This window comes from Peromyscus maniculatus, chromosome 19 (assembly GCF_049852395.1).
Source record: "Peromyscus maniculatus bairdii isolate BWxNUB_F1_BW_parent chromosome 19, HU_Pman_BW_mat_3.1, whole genome shotgun sequence".
Lineage (NCBI taxonomy): Eukaryota > Metazoa > Chordata > Mammalia > Rodentia > Cricetidae > Peromyscus > Peromyscus maniculatus.
Window position 1 is genome coordinate 72,056,585 of NC_134870.1, and position 18,688 is coordinate 72,075,272.

Below are 18,688 nucleotides of genomic sequence, written 5' to 3' on the forward strand. Positions count from 1 at the left end.
GAAGGACCCTGTTGCGTTCCTAGAGCAATGATTGTATGGGACTGCAGGCATTGTAGATTTGTCCCTAAGCTGCCCAGTTGAGGAAGAAGTTGAGCTGTGGTACCTGCATGCCACTGCTCTGGGTGTAGATTTCCTGGGACTCACTGTGCTGGCACCCAAGCCCATGTGGAGGGGCAAGACCCTTTTTGGGGAAGCCTAATGGTTACTGCAAGATTTAGCGTGGATTTTTCCCTATGTTTTGTGATGTGTCTGCTGCAGACAGCGCCTGAAGCCAGTGGCAGTTACCTCTGGGCATATGGTGAGAACAATGAAGATACAGAGGAGCCATGTGACTACACTGGGAATGAGCCTCCAAAATACTACTGCCCTTTGGAGATCTATGAATAATGAGCTGGTTCAGGAAGCCCTCTTACTCCGGATCTTTCTTGGCTGCTTGGCATGTGAATAATAGCATGAGCTTCTAAACAAACTTTCAAAATGGCTGCTGTGTTGCTTGCTGGAGAAGGCCCCCAAACTCCACCATGTGTGAGTGGGTGCACATTGTGTGGAGGCTGGAAGTTGACATCAAGTGTCTTCCTCAGTTTCTCTCCACCTTGATATTTGAGACAAGGTCTTTCACTGAACCTGGTGCTCTACTGATTTCGGTTAGACTGGCTGGCCAGCAAGCCCCATGGATTCTCTAGTCTCTGCCTCCTTAGTGCAGGGATCATGGTCATGTGTTCCTTTGCTCAGCCCTTCAGCTGGGGGGTCTGAATTCAGATCCTCATGCTTGCCTAGCAAGCGCTTTATTGATGGAGTCATCTCTCCAGCCCTAAAGTCCTTAGCAAATGTTACTTGAGTAACATCCTACACATTGTAGATGTAACATTATACACACTATAAAGGCAACATCCTATACCTATAGATGTTTGATTTGGGGTTAACAGATTCCCCCTTCCTGTTTTTGTCTTGCTTTTCTTGCTATTTGTTAAAGAAAAATTGGCCCCACCCCCAGTTCCAATGGGAAGGAAGAGCCCACTGCGGTGTTAATCACTGTCTGCCGGTATGGACAGTCAGAGTTCATGCTGTCACAGGGTGACTCGGGATTATTCATCGGCAGATTGGCTGGCCCTGTCACCAGCAGCAGGGCTCCTCTTTAGACACTGGCCTCACATCCCCGCACCTGCCTTGGTTCCCACAAGAACACGGAAGAGGAAACTTCTGTTCTTCCTTCGAAAGGGGAAGCTTGGCTGGATCCTGGGTGTTTTTAGAGAATCGATTGTTTCTTCTTTCCCAGAAATAGCTCTCTGCGGGCGAGACAGTCAGCGTTGCTCAGGGACTCTCTCAACAGGAAAGTCCCAGTGCTCAGCCTGCAGACGAGGCCTGCAGTCTTAGCTCCCTCACAGGTAGGCATTGCCTGCCTCTTGTAGTAGAGATGGACAGGCGAATGATGTTTTTATTACTGTGTAAACGTTCTCTTTAAAGAGAAGTAAGCTATGAAAAGGCCCCAGTCTTATAAAACTGTATTTCTGGTGAAGGATCTATTGTCCTGAGGATAGTCAACTCCATCCACAAAAATAAAAATAAAATAAAATGAAATAAAAATGATAAAAATGGCAGCTGGTGGCAGCTATACCAGTAAGATTCTATAAACTAGGAAACCCACAGCATAGGCATGGCGGTGCCCCTTGAGGGCACCATTTAGTGCTTCATTCGGCCTAGGCAGGGTTTTCAAGGCTACGTGAAACTGAACTGTAATTTCTGCATGTATCTAGCAGGGGCTACTATTAATTTAAACCAAAGTGTAGGGTCACATAACAATCAGGTTGACTATAGCTCACAGGTTCATGGGGATTAGGCTTCAAGGATAAATTGATCCCGTAGCAACCCTGTGATCTTGTTTTTAATCTCTGTATCCTGAGACTGGTTCCACTAGTCACTACCTGGTGGTTTCTGACAGAACTTGGGTCATGAGCAGGAAAGTCCTGTACCGGAGGCCAGAGCTAAGAGGTGTCTTCCTGGACTAATTTTGGGCATATGTCTATCAAAATGCCCATCAAAGGCAAGGGGATACAGTCCTTTAGGAGTCAGGGCTAGAGTCAGCCGCAGCAGAACACCAAGACTATAGTGGAGAGAAAAGTGGGTATTTGTGGGGAAAGGGAAAGGGTGCTGAGCTTGGTGGGTGGTGCACCCAGCCTCACATGTTGCTATGAAATGGGACAAGCAAAACTTAGGAAGCATCTTCTTTGAAAAAATGTCACCCACGCAGAAGGATTGGAATAAGTCCACACTGAACACTGGCGTACTGACTACCCGGATTCTATAATAAGCATTTCTGTTTTTCATGCATTTGTCTCTCCCTTCCCACTACCCAGTATTCACCTTGTCCTTTGCATTTCAAGGTCAGTTTCACATCATTGAAGTCTATATGTGTTTCAATCTTTTAAAATAAAAGCACACATATAGTGAGATGCCTATGTCCTAAGGACGCCATTCGACATGTTCCATGTATGACATCACTCCAGGGGTCCCCATCTCTGCCTCCCTGCACACCTTTATGTTTTTTTCTTTATAGGAGGGAATCCTAACGCACAAAGTTTGTGCATGTTTTCCTCACTGCATGGCTTCCCTGAGGTTCTCCACATCTTTGTGAATTACAAGTTGTTGTTTGTGACTCAGCAGTATGCAGTAAATCACCTGAGATCCTGGTTCTGTGCACATAAGCCTGAATTTCCAAGGTGAGGGCCAGCTAGCCTCCCAACTCAACTCTTATCTCAAGGGCTGAGAAATCACAGAACACCCCAGGTCCACTACATGGTGAGAGATGGGAAACCAGACTCACTGGGGTTCAGTGAAAGGAAAAGACTTGTTCAGAAAGGTGACAATGATCAAACTCATTCAATCTGTAAGGTCAAGATTTAAAAATGTATAGAAGACGTACAGGAAGACAGACTGAATAAGGATTGCTGTATGAAGTAAAAAATATATAGTTTTGCTTCTAAGCTGCCATGGTGAATGTGTTTGAGAGTTGTTTTATGTTTAGCCCATATGTAACTTTTTACTTAGACAACAACCATGACAGCAGGCAACCTAGGTTGAATTCTTTAGAGGAACTTCTGAGTCCAACCATCACTTTTGGGTCTACGATGACATGGATGGCAGTGACCCCACTCTGCCTAAATGATTTGAGCTCCAAGATGGCAGAACTTGGGCTCACACCTGAAGGAATATCCTTATGACATATTTTCTGGGGTTTACAGGGATGGGCCAGACATCTGAGGCCTTTGGGACAGAGCCTATGGAATTTGAACCATGATTTTCCACAAGAAACTGGCTCAATCCAGTTTAGACAGAAGGCATTGATCAGCAACACATTATTTACGAGCCTCAGCTGAAAGCCCTGCCACATGGCTCTGCCTCGTGGAGACAGTGGTTAGTTCTGCATACCAAACCGTGCTTGAGACTTAACACCCTTCACATGTACAGACAGACTCAGGCAGACACTCAGAGACACAGCCAACCCCCAGTACCACACATGTTCACACGTGGCATGTGTGTACACAAGCACACATTGACACAGACATGTGCATACATACATATATTTCCACATACCCACCTATGATATACACATGGAAACACACACTAATACACAGTGCACACACACATATGTAATCATAGACATGCACAAACAAATATACACACACACCACACACACACACACACACACACACACACACACACATATATAACTGTTCTCTCATACTCTCATCAAAGTACACACATCCATTTACACACATGAAACCACACCTTTATTTACACACAAACATAGACTTATGCAATCATGCATATACACTCCCTAACCCCTAAGGTGGGCCTGGAAGCGAGATCTGGGCAGGTGACCTGATGAAGTGACTCGGCAACGCACTCCTGATTCCCTTTCCCACCTCCTGTAGTTCCCGTTGTCTGAATCCTAGAAGTCATCAAGATAGGGCTACCTATCCTCAGGGGACCACACAAGACGCTGTCCTACTTGGGGTGAACACTCTTCCATGGGATCCCATTGCACTTCTGTGGCAACTCAGAGTTCTGAAGTCACTCTACTGCAGAGATCTCTTGGTTTTGGAAACATGTCAGTCATCACATGTCACCCTCTTCCGTGTGTTTGTAACACCAGAGCTGACACTGTGGAGACTTGCGGGGCCGTGTTTTGTTCACACGTAGGCACTGAAGGACCAGGTGTAGAGATTGCTCCCTACACTGGGGGTAATGATGCAAGGAACCAACATGGGAGGACCTGGAGAGAGTCCTGCCTTCTGGTAGAGAAGAAAGTTGGCAGAAGTGTGTGAGAAGATGCCAGTGAGGGCGGAGGGCTTGGTAGTCATCACATGAACCAAAGGACCCCAGAGTATGGGGGATTTAGAGCTCAGGCCTGGCTTCAAGACTGCTCCTGCACACTCCAGAGCAGGGGGCAGAAGCTGAGCCCAGCTGAGCTGGTGGAAAACTGATGTGTGCTTAGCTCTGACCCCAGCAGGTCTCCATCCCTCTGGTGTCAAGATGTCTGTGCTCTTTCAAGCTCTTAAAGGCCCTAAGCACTATCCCTACCTGGTGGGGTATGTCCCCTTAGGATGAAAACCGAGAAATGGAGCATGGGCTGGCTGACCATTTGAAAACAACTCCATTAAATAGTATCATGAGACACAGAAAATACTCCCAAAGACAGTGGCAAGTAAGTCTCTACCAGCCAGTCCCCGGCCCTCTGGCTTCTCTGCAGACTGTGCACCCTGCTTCTTTGGTTGGGGCAGGGAAGCACACGAAGCATAACTGCGTGGCTTCGGCTGGATCTCCGTGAAGTCTTCTTTGCTATCACACGGCACTGACAAGGGCAGCTTCCTCAGGGCAGCTGTCTGTGGACTCAGAAGCCACACAGAGTCACCTTTTTTCCTGTCCATATCAATGAACACCTCCTGGTCTGACTCATGGACCCACAGGGTCTTCATCCATGTGTGGCTATGACATAGTGGCTCCTTCATTTGGAAAAACTGGTTTCCTGAGTCTCCAGCTGGTGATGCATTTCTTTATGAACTGTCAGTCACATTTAGAATCACTGCCAACTTCCTCGGAAAAAAATGGAACTTTTGGGAAGCTAACAGTAGCAGATACACATTTTCCAAAACTCCATGTTTTACTTGAAAGCTCTCGTCTTTAAAATTTTTTTAATTAAAATTATTGGTATCAGTTCCATACACATACACAGTGCATTATGGTCATTTTTTACTCCCCTCCCCCACCCTTCACAGAACCCGTTCTTCCCGACAATTCTGCTCCCTACTTTTATTCTTTTCTTTCTTTCTTTCTTTTTTTGGCAGTCTGGTGGAGGGAGCCACTGTGGCTATGTGTTTGTGATTGCAACAGCATGCCACATCTGGAGGACAGTGTTCTGTAGCACGCCTCCCCATCCTGCAGCCTTTACAAGCCTTCTGTCTTTTTCATGTGATCTTTCCTGGGTTGGTCGTGTCAGAGGCATTACAGATGTCCTGTTTAGAGCTAAGCACTCAATACTAACTCTAAGCGCTTTGACCAGTTATGAGTCTCTGCAGGAGCTGTTGCCCCGGGTATAAAGAAGCGTCTCTGCTTAAGGCTGAGAGCAGCATGAGTCTGTGAAAGCTCCAGTCCCGTGATGGTTGGTCACTATAGTTTACCTGTCATTGCCGAGGACACAGGAGACTCATCTGCCCAGGATGCATGTCTGAATGGCCAGTGGCATCATTTGTTGGGTGGGAGCACACCATGCGGCCCTTAGAGGTGCCTCTCTAGATCTCTCTGCTGTTTCCGTCATCTGAAGAGGCATCACTTTCCTAGGTAGCCCATTGGAGCAGCCAGGAGAGGTACTAGATGGAAACTTGCATTGTCAATATCCTGGGGCTGTGGCCATCAGCACTACCCCACCCCAGGATGCGTCACCTTCTTCAGGGAATAGGTGGCAGAAAAACATCACAACATCAAGTGCCACGGACAGCGCTGGTCTCTATGGCTCTACTCTGTGGCATCCCTTTAAGACTCTGACCTGGCTGTGTCTCCAGACCAGGAGAGGGCCTGGACTCTCAAATCTTGGTTAGCAGTCAGGAAGATCTGATGGACAGTCTTGCAAAGGCGCAGCTCACGGTTGTTTGTTTATGGCACACGAGGAAAGTTGTTAAACGACACACCCAGGAGAAAACAAGCCAGGCCCCAGCCCAGACTTTCTGGCTCTGGACTGCTGAATATGTTCGTCGAGGTAGAGGGCATTATTCAAGTAGTTTTGACTCTTCGGAGCATTTCTTCTCCCAGAAATGGACATAACATTTTGCAAAAATCGCACAGCCACATCATTCCACCTGCCATGGGTGCTCAGTACCACAGGTAACCATGGTGTCTAGGGAGGAGAGACAAGGAGAGCTGAGCTCCCTGGAGTGGGGCGAAAAGCACTTCAGATCCCAGGAAGCGGCAGGAAGCGCAGTGGCTGGTCGCACCCTAAAGCTAGGACAGCCCTGTCCGGAATCTAGATTGTGTTCTCAGATGACTTCTGAGTTTCTCCTCAAGAGAAAATAAATGTCTGGATTTATGAATGGCTGCTCTGGTCCTTTTGCGAGCTGAGGACCATCTTGGGTGGAAGTGACCACACATTCATCGACTGGGTAAGAATGGTGTAAATAGGCAAGGCCTGGTCCAGTCTAAGGTTAGAAACAGATTCCTCTGGAATCCAGGCTGAACACCAAGTGTAGGAAATGGGCACTGTTTCCTGGGAGCCCAGTCTCTACTGCCAAGGACACAGCTGCCTGGCCAGCCTGTGCCCTGCTTCAGGTCAGGTGTGTCCTAGGGGAATATGGGTTACAAAGCCTGACCCAGAGCGCTGCATGCAAGGAGATCGGGTTAGGAATAGGCATGAGGACAACAGTGTCATCGTGAGCCATCTTCCTCATACGACTCTTCTCATCTTTCTCGGGACAGCGGTGACGGAAACTGGGCTATTTCTGGAACCGTGCACCAAGCATGGCCGGTCATTTCTTTTCAAAGTACGTTTAAATCTCCAATAAAGGGTGCCGTATATGAAGTGGTGCACATTTCCTCATTAATCATGGATCCTGTTGTCACTCCTCTGCTCAGAGAGTGCAAGGTGCCATTTGTCTCTTTGGGAGTGTCAAAGACACTGTGCTTTGGCGTGGTACTGTGATGCGCCAGGTTACAGAACCCTTCCAGGCTGGGGGTTGTCTCAGTCACCAGCATACTCTCCTTGTCACCTCTCTATACTCTCTCTGCTCCCTTTGTGATATTTATGCTGTATTTCTCTGTTAAGAGTTGCTTCCAGCATGGTGCCGCCTCAGCTCATGGCTATGCAGAAGCGCTTGGCCCAGGGGAGTGGTAACTTGCTTGGTGTTGGACTCAGAGGTTCTTGGAAGCGCTCTGAACCAGCAAGCCACCTCAGTGAGTGGTTCCCAGCTCTCCTCTCATCCTTCTGGGAACAGTGTGGCTTTATTTGCAGTCCTGTTACCCCTGAGCACCATCTCCCCAAGCTGAGCTGGTTACCTGTGGTTTGTTTTCTGTCTCTGATGGGTAAGCGAGGAGGACACACAGTACCCTGTATTCAGTAGGATGCCTTGGTCACTGTGCTCACTCTGTGGCCTCCCGAGGGCTTCTTCCATGTCTCTGTGTGCATTCAGATGGCCAGGCCAGAAGTCAGCTTCAAGGTGGAGTTCTGTCTATCCAGATAGGTATGTTAAACAAATGCATCTTCAGTTATGGGCTAAGGACCTGATGGACTCCCTTAAACAGACCCTGCTAAATGACTTGGGATTTGAGTTTTATAGATAGAGCCCATTTCCACTCTCTGAAAATTCTTTGGAGATGGAAAGATGACTCAGAGACTGAGAGCACTTGCTGCTCTTGCAGAGGACCTGGGTTCAGTTCCCAGCACTCATATGGCAGCTTACAACCATCTGTATCTCCAGTTTTGGGGGGTCTGGTGCACTCTTCTGGCATTTGTGAGCACTGCACTCACATGGTGGATTTAATGTAAATGCAGGCAAACACAACCATAAAATAAAAACAAATAAAATTAAAAGAAAAAAAATCTATTCTTTGAAAAAGTATTTCCTCCTGCTTTTCCAATCAAAGCTCATATTTTGGACATATTCCTTGCATTGCCTTAACAAATGTGTAGTTAATGTAGTTGATCTTGACATTGTTCTAAAATATAGGATGGGCTTTGGAGCAAGACACACTTGGATAGGAAGCCCAGCTCTGCAGCTGGGCTTTAGGGAGGAACTTCACTTGAGATCCCCAATGTCTCATCTCAGTTTCCTGAATGCTGTGCAGTGGATGGGGTGATGGCTGTGATGTGCCCAGGAAGTGTTAAGGGCTTCCTCTAGCTTTAATAAATGTTGGCTCCCTTTGAAGCAAATAAGAACCTGGCAAATTTGTTCTACAGCTGACTGTAAGTTAATTAATACCACCCTCGCTCTCTTATCATTCTTAAATACAAAGCTAATTTGGAAAGATACATGTTTCTTTGAACGTTGCGTGGTTAAAAGCATTCAGAGCTGAGCTTAATTAAGAGAGAGTGGCTCTTAGCGTGCGATCGCTGTGGCCAGAGACGGGAAACTTCATTAGATTACGGACTTTGCTCCCTCCCTTGGCTCGGCTGCTCCTGGACCAACGTGGTGGATTGACCCTGTGTGAACTCCTTACAGCTCCCTGTGGGGCCTGAGGTCGAGAGGTAAACGCTCACCAGGCACAGCGGGGGGTGGGTGAGGGGGAGAAACAGCAATATGGCTCAGTTCCCCCATGGGACAGTCTAGTGGAGGTGACCCAGGTCCCCGAAGGACAGAGTAATCACCCAGTGGCCACCTTTCCCCTAGGCTGAGCCTTCTGGTATCCTTGTAGTCACAGGCTACATAGTGAACGTGCAGTGTTTCAAGGCCTCAATGAGAGAAGTCTATGAATGTTCTTTCTGACTCCTGGGGCCAGGGTGGGGTACACAAAATCCCTAGTGGTGGGCTGGATGGTCCCCTCTTGCTGCCACTGTGTGTGGGAGGGAGCAGGCATCTGATCTTGGGGCTGGGAGCTCCTACTTGAGAAGCATGACCTCGGGCTTCTTTCCAAGCCTGCCACCCTGGTCTTCATGCCAGTGAGCAGTGGAAGGCCCTTCAGTACCATACCCTCCTCTGGCCTGGACTTGTCATGGGATATACCCTGCTGTGGGGTCTGAGGACCTGGGCAGGAGGTTATATGGACACTCTTACTGTAGCGCTTCCTAGGCCTTGGGTCCCCAAAGGAACTCCTCGTGGGTGGCTGAAGTGGGCTAGAGTGAGGACAACCATATCCACACCTGCCATGGCTCTGTGAAGGAGAAGTTGGCATTCCCATCTCCCTGCCCATTCTCTTCTACTGTTGCTGACCTGTTCCGGACGTGTAAGAAGCAAGTGTAAAGTGTAGCATGGATGAAGGAGGCAGAAAGCCAGGAGGTGAGCATGGGACCCGAGGCTTCGTAAACCCAAGACCCTGCCTGCATCCGTACCATTTCCTGGCTCAGTTGCAAGATGGAAGCAGAATGCGCCTCAGTGTTCTTGTGTCAGAAGCTCCTGGCTTCTGACACAGGCTGCTAGGGAATCAAGAAATCTCTTAGTAGACTGACTGTGTTTGGACAAACCAGCTGTCCTTGGATGGGCCGACCACCCCCATGCACACTTACCATCCATACACAGACTGGCCATCTGCCACATGCTGTGCAGCTTGGTTGGTCCTGAAAACCTAAGGAAATGAAGGAATGGAGAAAGGGCAGATATACAGACACACGTACGGAAAAGCTGGGGTCGGATGGGCTGTGCTTGCTCAGATGGAGTGGCCTGTAGAACAGCAGCCGAGAACCTCAGCATATGTATTCTGTACAGCATGGGGAACAGAGGTTAGCTAGTCTCTCTAGGGAGTCTCTGGAGGGGAGCAGTCTCAGAGTGTAGCATCGGGAGGAGGGAGCTGCGGATGCCAGTTTTTGCACACACTGGTCCATCATTTGTAAACATTAGTAACTGGGTCAGAGGAAGGCTTTGCTGCTCCTCTCCGTCTCACCCCAAGGAAGGTTTTGCCAGTTTCTATGGGCCTGAGGCAATGGGGTCCTTGTCAATAATAAACATTCGCCCAGGACGTCACTTGCTTCTTACATGTTCACTCATGGCTTCCTCTGTTTCCCACAGTCATCCATAGCCCACTGTCTCTCTGAGACTGTTTATCCCTGTGGAGACGGACTATCCACAGACACACTGGCCTTCTGGGTAGGCTGTGGGTGGGCTGGGCTCTGCAGGCTAGTCCCAGCCACTCCGTGACACTTGGCTCCGGTGGGTTAATCCTCTAGTCACACCAGGGGATCCAGTGATGCCATGAATCCCGTGCTGACAAGCGGCCTCCTGGCATCCTGTTTTGTTTACTTAGAGCGGCTTCACAGAACTGACTTTGAGGTGAGGAATGCGAGCATGTTGCTGTGTGTTTAGGGGAAGATTAATAGGTGATTTGTAACTCCTGTAATGAAAACATCACGCAGACCCAGCAATGGGCTCCGTGTTGCTAATTTTCCGGCTGCTAATTGCTAGGGCATACAGGTTCTGTTGTGAAATGAAGTGCCATCTGTAATCACAGCCACATTTATTAAAATATAATTGCTTTTCAATTTTTTTTTTTCAGAATAAGGCGTAGTTGAAACAAAGCACTGCCTTTGTGAGTGTTGATTTCCCTGGCCAGTTACAGGGGTGAGTGTGGAGCCTCCAGCTTCAAACCAGCAGGGCTTTGCTGTCAATTCATGGCGGGGGCATTCCTGGCTGTTCAGGCTCCTGCCAAGCTCTGGAGCACTCCAAGGATATAGAGTCCCTCCAAAGGGTTTAGCAAGCACAAAGACCAAACTCCAGCCTCGGTGGCCGTCCTAGAGGCTTGTCTGCAGACAGGGCAGTCCTTAGACTTTTGTCCCCCACAGAGACCTTCCTAAGCTGCACAGAGGAAGAATCCCGCACAGGGAAGCCAGCAGCCATTCACTTAGCTGAGGACACGGCCTTCAGGTGTGGTGGACATGGCGAGGCTAGAGAGCCCCTGCTTTCTCTCTGAAGATGGCTTTCAAGGCAAATTAATAAAGAAACAGGCCAGAGAGCTGGATGGTCCTCTGGGACTCAGTTTCCCTCTAAAGAAGCCTCCACTGGCAAACTTGGGGCGGGGTGTTTCTGGTGTTGCTGTTCTTAGAAGGATGTTTACTTCAATTGTCCTCCCCCTCTTTAAAAAAAAGTATGAGTCACTCTTTTATAGGACTCTTAGTTTATAATTCTGTTCCGAATCATTAACATGGGGGAAAAGGAATGTCCTTGAGAGTGAATTTTTATATTTAATTTTTAACTTTTTTGGAGTTTAAAATGTGAGTACTGTATTTACATCATTTCCGTTGCTTCTCCTCTTCCAACTCCTCCCACGTCTCTTTCCAACTTCCTCTCAAGCTTACGACCTCTCCTTTAATTATTACTGTTAAACATATATGTTACACAGGCGTATTTATGTACATGCAAACACATATGCGTGCACCTACAACCATACACAACCCATGTGTATGGCTAGCTGACCACTTGGGCTTGGACGTCATACCCGGGAGCTTTTTCCCTGGAGGACACTGTTTCTTCTCTCTCAGCAGCCATTGATGTCCTGTGGGTTTTTGTCTAGAGGTGGAGCCTGGTGAGCTGGTGAGTCCCACTCACGTTGGCATGCCAGCTGGAGCTGCGATCATGCAGGTCTTGTTCAGGTAACTGTATGTTGAGAGTCCATGGCTGCAATATCCTGGTTCCCTGGCTCTTCAAATCATTGTACTCTCTCTCCTGCAATTTCCCCTGAGCCTCAGATGCAGCGTTGATGTATAGATTTATCAGCTGGGTTGGGCATCTCATGGACACAGCCCTGAAGTGACTGACCCTTAGGGGTTCTGACTAGTTCTTGTTTGCCTTTAACTGGTACTTACGGTGGAAACTAGACATTTCTACTGTCACTGGTTAATACTCTGAGCATGTCACACGCCAAGCCAACTGGGAAGCCTCACACTCTGCATGTTCACCTGGCCCCGCCGTGGAGATGCCCCTGTTAACCCACATTCCTCTGCATGTTAACCTGGCCCTGCTGTGGGGGATGCCTGTGTGGTCAGTTTGCCTATTTCATATCCAGCTCTCAGTCATTTTATTTCACATCCCCAGTGTTCTCGAGTTTTCTGTTTTAGCCCTGACACTCCTTCCAACCCCAGCGATATTCTTATCCATCACCACCATGTACCCTGCTCTCCATTAGTGGTGCATGCACGCCCCCCGTGGGCAGTGGGTACCAACTGCAGGAGGGTGAACTTTCATCTCTGTTTCCACACCCTGCCCATTCTGGGGTACTCTCCCCTAGATGAGGACTCAGCCCTAGCTCCCCGGGAACAGAAAAAGGTCAAGACTCAGAAAAATAAGGACAGGTTGTGGTGAGGGCAGTCTCCGGCCAGGGAAGCCCAGCCTCGGAGCTATTCAGTGTCTGACCCGCTTCTCCTCTCTGTCCACATCCACAGGGCAGGAAGTGGACTGTGCCACTCAGTCAAGGGGCTCTGTAAGTGAGGTCAGACAGCCAGGAGCAGAAAGAAGTGTTCTTGGCCCTGTGTGTGGAAGGGGTCAGCTGAGGCTGTTGTGGTTGTGGTTATGATGATAGATAGCATCTTCCTAAAGAACAGGGCATCTCGGGCGATGCTGCAGGGTTTTGTACTGCATACGCTTTGTTAAACTCAGCTAATCTAAGCCAAGAAAGAGGGATATCTAGGTCCTCTTTCTCCTCCAAGGTTTTCATATACAATACTACTTTTACTCTACAGACCTCTAGCCATTTTTCCTGACCATGCCAGATGCTTTCTATATGCTTCCTCCCCCACCCCCTGCACTGTGAGCTCTTCCCAGTCCCCTGAGATTCCTGTCTCAGCACCTGGGCAGGTCCAGTTCTTGAGATCTTCTAGGCTGCATGGCTGACATATGCCAAATAGTGACAACATAACACAGAGGGGCTGCCCTTTTCCATGGGCTTCACACTGAACCTACCTCCTGACTTTGGAGCCAACAGGAAGGCACTATCTAGATTCTCAGAGAGCTGCAGCCAGAGGCATCGGGTCCAGATTCTGTAGCATCTGTCCTAGTGGGACTCTGTGCTCTCACCATGACAGACAATGTGGTCCCCTCTCCCCAGCTGCCTACACTCAGCCTCTTTAGAAGTATTATACAAATTATGAAATATGTGCAAGGTCGTAGAACATGTACATCACGTAGAAACCAGAGCTCAATAGCACTGAACCTGAATAGAAGAGGCTGTTGTGTTCTCTGGAACTGGAATAACAGTGAGCTGCCATCTGGGTGTTGGGAATTGAATCTGGGTCCTCTTGAAGGGCAGGCAGTGCTCTTAACCACTGAGCCATCTCTCTACCCCAATCTCCATCTTTTAATCAGTACATTTATATACCGACACTCAGAGTGACGAACGGTTGAGTATCTGTCATTGGTGTCATGGTCTTGCTTCCGGTTCCTATTTTCACCTTCTACTCTTTTGTAACTTTTCTAGTTTGGGACATTCTTATTACTTCATTTTGTTCTCTTTTCTTAGCACACCAGCTACATTAAAAATATTTTACAAATTTCCCCGGCTTACAGTATAGATTTATAGTTAATCTCATCCCACTTGTAAGCACATGTTTTGTGTGGGGCTGGATTCCCCACAGTCACAGAATAACTACAATTCCTCCTTCCTGTCCCTGTGTCTCTGTGGTCATTCGTTTCACTTACATACGAATGATTCTTTTTCAAGGAATTATTTTATTTAATTGACTTTTTCCAAGTTTTTTTTTCCCGAGAATTTCATACATGAGTGCTGAATTTATATAATTTCTACCTCCTCTCCCCCTACAACTCTTCCTGTGCTCTCTCAAATTCATGACCTCTTCTTCTTCAATCGTTATTGTTACACACACAAAACAAACAACCCACACGCAGGAAACCCACCTCCTGAGTCTATTTAGTGACACTTGTGTGGATGTGTATTTACTGCTGACCACTTGGGACTGAATAACCTATTGGGAATTAGTCCCTATTTAAAAAAAAAATGATTTCCCTTCTCAGCAGCCATTGATTGCTCGTAGCTCTTCATCTAACAGTGGGACCTTCTAAAATTTCCCCCATCCATGTTGGAATGTCAACCGGTATTGCCACTATGCCAGTCCTGTTTAGACAGCCACATTGTCGAGAGTCTGTGGGTGCAGCTTCCCTCTCCTGTCTAGAAGACACTGTGTATAGCAGGCTCCCCAGCTCTGACAATCTCCCCACCCCTCAGGGAAATTCTGCCACTGAGCCTTAGGTATAAGGGCTACATTGCAGACGTATCAGCTGGAGATGGGGACTCTGTGGTCACTTAATTCGCTGCATTTTGACTGGCTGTGGACCTCTATACTTGTCTCCATATGATATAAAAAGTTGTCTGATGTGGGTGAGAGCTACGCTTTCCTGTGGGGATAAGGAAAAGTATTTAGAACACACTTAGAAATTGTATTATTTTAGAAAAGTGGCGGTAGTAGGTTCTTCTTTAGGGTCTATGACCTCACCAACCACAGGGAGTTGGCTAGGCTTACAGCTCCAGGCATGAATTACCTCCTACTGAGGCAGCCTGAAGTCCAATTAGATAGCTGTTGATTAGCGACAAGATAAAGGTGTCACTATTACGCCACTGGGGATACCTTGCAGTGGCCAGCCATTGTGGTTTGTAAGCTTCACAGCTGGATAGGACAATTGATTGCTTTTCTCCCTTGGCAGCTTGTAGACCTTCTAATACCGTGAGAGCTAGTCCTCAGGGAGGAGGCCCTTCCAGGTCAGTACCTTCTCTTTTCTTCCAAGTCCTGTGTCTAAAGTGTGTGGTGTCTCCACCAGCAGTAAGATCTCACCTTCCAGCTCTGGGAGTCACCCAAGGGCAATGGCATTAGTCTGTATTGATTGAGGAGTCTCTTGGATCCTCCTGACCAAGAACTGGAATGGAGATTTTCATGTTGGGCAGCTGGGTTTTTGTTAGTCTATGGCTATTGAGGGGTCCATTACCACCGTGGTGTACTGCCGTTAAACATATATGTGTGTGCTTGTAAAATAATATGCTTTCCCTAGACTTTCTCAAACATCCTTAATGTTATTTATATCTCTTTCCTTTCTCTCCTTCAGTATTACCAGTTAATGTCTGCTCCCCATTTCCCTTTTCATTAATACTTACATTTTATTTTTAAATTATGTGTATAAGTGTGTGTCTGTCTATGGATATGTACACATGAGTTAAGGTCCTGTGGAGGCCACAAGAGGGTGTCAGATCCCCTGGAGCTGGAGTTATGGGCAGCTGTGAACCCTCTGACATGGGAGCTAGGCTCTGAACTCAAGTCCTCTGCAAGAGCAGTACCCTTTCTTAACCACTGAGCAATCTCTCCAGTCCCAATGTTTGTCTTTACCTTTGACCTTCTTTAGTTTGACAATGAAACTCTAAGTGTAAATTTTGGATGTGGGTTTTTTGTTTGTATTTATTTTGTGTGGGGTTCTCTGGGTTTCATCTGTGTTGGACATTTGATCTTAATTTGAGGGATTTCTCAGTTGTTTTATTTTTCTTCTTCTGGGATTCTCATTATACTCATCTTTTCACAATTCTTGGATATTCCTCTCTGCTCCTATCAGTTTTTATTCTCTTTGCTTCTTGGTTGGAAGGTTTCTGTTACTATGTGCTCAAGTTCAGAGCTTTCATGTCTAGTCCTCTATTAAGCCCATTGGAGGCATTCCTCACTTGTTACAGTGTTTGTATGGCTAGCATTTATTTTTGGCTGTTCCTAGAATTTCTGCCTCTTTGCCTACCTTGCTCATCCATTCTTACATGTCATTTTATCTGTCATCGTCATTTACACTTCCTGCCTGGTCTTCTCTACGCTCCTACCATAGCTCAGACTTGCCCTGTCTCTGAAAACTGTGATCTTTCTTTTTAGTATGCTTTGGAATTCTCCTCATCTCTTCTTTTGAGATAGAGTCTGATGTAGCCTATGCCACAGCCGTGTACCTAAGGATGCTCTTGAAGTCCTGATCCTCCTGACTCTGTCTTCTGAGTGCTGGGATTATAGCCATGGACCACCACACTCAGTCTCAGTGGTGCTGGGGATTGAACTCAGAGTTCTCTTCATGCTAGGCAAGCACTCTCCCAACTGAGCCATATTCTCAACCCCACTTTGTGATTTTTTTAAAAAATATTTTTATGGGAGGACTATATGTACAGGGCATAGAAGAATCTTACCCTACTGATCCTGTGATCCTGGACTGTGAACTTCACAAACGTGTGGCGGAAAAGGAAGGCCAGAGGGAACTGGAGCTGCACACTTCCTTTCCTCCTGGTAGGTTTGGCTCTCATAGAGTCCCAGCAGTCTGGCTGGGGTCAGTTTCCTCTGAAGGCCGTCTTGTTAGAGTAGAGTGCTGGTGTCCTTCAGCATGGCTTTCCCCCCACTCTGTGCCAGAGCCTTAGGGGATTTTCCACTGATATTCCCCACAAGGACTTGGTGGAGCCTTGAGAGGAAATTCACAAGTGTGTCCTCAGGACTGGGTGCTCGAGGTTTCTCTCCAAGGTTGCGCTTCCACCAATGTGTCAGTCACAGTCCAGGCTCCTAACTTGGCTCTTGCTCCCTGGAGAGAGGTCTGCTTGGGTGAGCTGTGACTTCCTGCCTGTCTCTTTGTTACCAGGACAACCGTTTCTCTGTGACCTCATCTATTCGTGGTTCTAAGAAGAATGGCTGACTTTTTAGTTTGGTCAGCCTTTTTTCTCCTGGTGCTGGGCTGGAGTGGCAACTTTCACAGGCCTGGCACACAGAACAGGACACCAGACGATGCAGGCCATTTTCCTTCCTTCCTTCCTTTTGTCTTTACTGTTATGGTTTGAACCTGGCATGCCCCAGCTCTTGCCTCATATTCTGAGCGCTTACTGCTGGCTCTGCTACTTCGGAGGGCTGTGTAGCCTTAAGGCCTAGTTAGTGGAAGTGGGTACTAGTGGTTAGCGTTGGAAAAGTATAGCCTTGCCCCTGCTTCTGGGTCTCCCTCTGCTTCCTGGTAATGTGCAGGTCTTTCCTCACCCTGACAGACCTAAAGTGTCGGAAACCATGAGCCAAAATAAAACTTCTCTCGCCTAGGTTGTTTCCATCCGGTGTTTGGTTATGGTGACGGAAAAATAGCTGATGGGTAAAACTGGTCTCAGAAAGGTGGGGTTGTGGTTAAGCCTGAAGCTGACCCGTGTGGTTCTTAGGCCTTTTGAACTGGTCTACGGGAGGATGTGGAGGAATTTGGAGATGTGGGTTTGGAAAGTACTGCTATGGTCCTGTCTCTCTTCTCCATGCTCCCCTTACTCCTGTTTGGAATGGGATGTTTATTTTGTGCCATTGTTGCAGGTAAGAGTTGGCCTTGAGTCTCAAGACACTTTGGAGTTCCCAACCATGCTGGAACCATTAAGGCCTTGGAGACTCCCTTTTTCTTGAAATTTGGAGATACTGGAATTCCTCATGAGAACTTGTCCATTTAATACCAATTCCTCATGCACTCACTTTCACACTCATCTGCCTGGGGGCTGCTTATGGAGCTCCCCCTCTCAGCCCACCTGCCTTTGGTTTTCAGGAAACAGAACTCAGCAGCAAAGTGGGCGGGTAGAGCATTTGTGTAGCATGCACAAAACAAGACCCACTGCTCCAGGAATGAATGGGCTTGATGCCAAGGTAGGAACACATGTGTGCAATGGGGACATGGCATCTGCCCGGTTGCCCACGTGTGGTGGTGTCAGGTCCCACATGCTTTCCCAGGGTTCACTTGAGAAGATGCATATGGAGTGGATCCCTGGCTGAGAATTGTGACTCTGGCCCTGGCTCAGGGATCCACACCACGGCTTCCCATAGAGAAGTGGAACAGACCATGGTCTGGGAACTTACCTTTGAGAGCTGGTACGTAGACGTATCTCCTGTGAACAGGCCCCATTCTTCTCATTGTGTCCGACTTTGCACATCTTTGTGATTCCTGTACACTCCACAGGTTTCACAAGCTCACAGAAAGGTGGCACACACTGGTGTGGAGAAAATAATACAGGTAGAGATGAGGAATGTGTCCAAGTATTTATTCTGACCTGAGTCAGTGGTTAGTGATGGTGTCTGGGGACAGGTCCTGAAACAGTTTCCCTTCCAGAAAGGGTTGGGCAGGATAATCTATAGACTTCACCTTATGCACTTATTCCATTTTATGTGAAAAGGACAGCGAGTTCACCGCATCCAACTACTGTTTTTATTATTAAATGTACCACAGCATGCATGTGACGGTTTGCAGGCCTTTTTCCATTCTAGCAAGCAAGGCTTTCTAATTCCTCACTGAGTCTTCAGTGCTGACCTGAGAGGCAGAGGATGAAGGAAGCCGAAAAAAGGGGGGGGGGAGGATGACTTTGGATCCTCCAATGAGCTTCTGAGGGTAAGACATAGTTCACAAGTGTCTCACGGAATAGGGAGATGCAGATTAACTTTTCGTTAATTCCCCTGTGAAAGCAGAAAGTAACAGCCTTCCACTGTCAGGGAGGGCCAGCGTGTCCCAGAGTCAGCTGACTGGGTCTCCACAGTGAGGGC

General features: G+C 47.7%; 1 long non-coding RNA gene across 1 annotated transcript; it reads right to left on the minus strand.

Annotated features, from left to right (window-relative positions):
- Positions 1–5,178: 5,178 nt before the first annotated feature.
- On the minus strand, positions 5,179–15,029 carry LOC121823974 (uncharacterized). The gene is made up of 2 exons (XR_006065654.2): positions 9,707–15,029; positions 5,179–7,715 (listed from the first exon to the last, which is right to left on the minus strand). It is a non-coding gene; the product is annotated as an uncharacterized LOC121823974 (long non-coding RNA).
- Between the last annotated feature and the right edge of the window lie 3,659 nt (positions 15,030–18,688).